General features: G+C 41.5%; 1 pseudogene; it reads left to right on the top strand.

Annotated features, from left to right (window-relative positions):
• The window catches only part of LOC102762195, a 3,292-nt pseudogene extending 2,391 nt beyond the window's left edge, over positions 1–901 (top strand).
• Positions 902–2,235: the final 1,334 nt, after the last annotated feature.

The following is a 2,235-nucleotide window of genomic DNA, read 5'->3' as shown; positions in this document are numbered from 1 at the left end:
GTTTCCACGGCCTCCCCCAAACCATTTTGTCTCAACCAGGGTTGCCACTACTGGAGAGTGAAACATGACTGAGGATTCTCAGAGAAACTTTCAGTCAGTATATTATGAGAAAGTGGGTTTTCGTGGAGTTGAAGAAAAGAAATCATTAGAAATTCTCCTAAAAGTTGATCGTTTGGATACTGAGAAACTTCGTACCTTTAGTCAGAGGTTTCCTCTCCCGTCTATGTCCCGTGCATTGGTATGGAAGTTGCATCTAGGGATCCTGCCTCCACACCGTGAGTCCACGCCCGGGGATGATGTATCATAAGGGGCAGTACTTGGATGTCGTCCTTCATGCCCTGAAAGTAGTTTGCTTTGTCAGTGCTGCCACAGCTCAGGATGAAGTCTATCTGCATGTATCTGCTGGAGTCCGGAAAGTTGCCTCAAAGTCTCTCCTCCCCGCTGAGGCCAGAAGATGAAGTGTTTCTTGCCATTGCTAAGGCCATGGGAGAGATGGTGGAAGATCACCCGATGCTTTGGGAAGCAGTTAAACAACAAGTACCGTCCTTACCCCAGCTGCCAAAGGCTTTGTGAACAGTACTTGAATCTGGAGGATAGCAGACTGCTGAGCCACCTGAAGATGTGTTCTGCAGTGTCCAGACTGCCTTATGATCTGTGGTTCAAGAGGTGCTTCGCAGGGTGCTTGCCCGAATCCAGTTTTCAGAGGGCTTGGGATAAAGTTGTAAGCGGATCCTGTAAGAAACTAGTGTTTACCTTTAAACTAAAAGTAATGGCACTGAACAATTCAGAGAAGATAACAACGTTTCTGGAAAATATTCCCCAGGACAGCTCAGATGAAATTGTGAGCAAGGCCATCAACTTTTGGCACAAACATTGTGGGACCCCCGTACATTCAACCTGAGCGCACAGACGGTCTGCTGGGCCCACTCTAACTGTTCTTTGTGGGACTGATGTAAGCTGATTGAAACAGGATTCTTGCTTTGGTGCTCAAAGTGTAAAATAAATAAATAAACAAATAAATAAATAAAATTAAAATTAAAACAATATAATTCTGGGTGTAGAAGGTGTGATTCTCAATGCATAAACTTGGCTATATAAGAATTACAACTTTATTTTCCAGAATAATTTATTTTCTGCCTTCATGACCCACAGTCCTTCCTGACGTTTATGCCTTTTCCTGGGCTTACTTCCCACCTTTGATCCCTTTATAGTGACAATGGACACATAAAAACCAGAGAGATAATGAATGTCGGCACTTTAGCATATTTTTCTATGCATATATATGTATGGCATAGTTCCTATGGTCATTTCTGTGTGTGGTTACTTTCAGCATAATCTTTGATCTTTAACAACAAAATATTAGAGCATAAAGTAACCAGTATTCTGCAAATCTTTCCGGAAAAAAATCAATAAAATATATTTTTAAAATGTGCATGGGGCAACTTTCAATTACTTAGAACTACAAAGAAGCAATGATGTAAATGTTCTACAAGTCATTGTGTTTGACCAATGCTTTTCTCCCTTGGAAATAGCTGATTTATCTTCCTAAGGATAGCTTGCTTAGGTAGATATTAAAACCTGCTAACCTTTCTTGTGAACCAGATAGTGGTAGGAGGCCAGTAGAAGGATAAGGAATTTTTCAGAGCCAACAAGTGAACACATAGAGCTCTAATCATGGAGACAAAGTTAAAAGAAACAGTGATCTTTCCCAATGAGATATGTAATATAAGAATGCTGCTTCAGAAATGAAAAGGATCCTTCATGTTAAATGCTTGATCTGAGATCTAGTTGATAGGAAGAGAACTCCAACTAGCTCAACAGTGGGAAATTTATTATCTTCACCAGCATCTAAAGCTAATTATAGCCAGGGTTAAATGGGCTGAAATATCTATTAGGAATCAATGTTACTCCTTCGTCTCTCAGGACCCATCCTGTCTGTCATCTCCATCCCTGCATCTGCTTCATTCTCTTGCTCTTCCTAATTTATTCCCTTAGTATTCCAGTTTCAAATTCTCCAGAGAGAGAATATGAGTGAACCAGCTAGGAACTGGTGCTAGTGAGAGAATGGATTCACTTAGAAGAGGATATGTGGGAAGGCAATGATGGCCATTTCTTTATTATAAAAACATCACATATTTGGTTTTAAAAATTAAAACAGGCAGCGATCGGCGGCAGCCGGGGTGGGGAGGTGGGGAGGCTCTTTCTTGGATGGGCGGCACCGGGCGCTAGTGCCGC

Source organism: Myotis davidii, unplaced genomic scaffold, assembly GCF_000327345.1.
Source record: "Myotis davidii unplaced genomic scaffold, ASM32734v1 scaffold930, whole genome shotgun sequence".
NCBI lineage: Eukaryota > Metazoa > Chordata > Mammalia > Chiroptera > Vespertilionidae > Myotis > Myotis davidii.
Note: the sequence above shows the minus strand (reverse complement) of the source record. Positions and strands in the feature narration are given on the sequence as shown.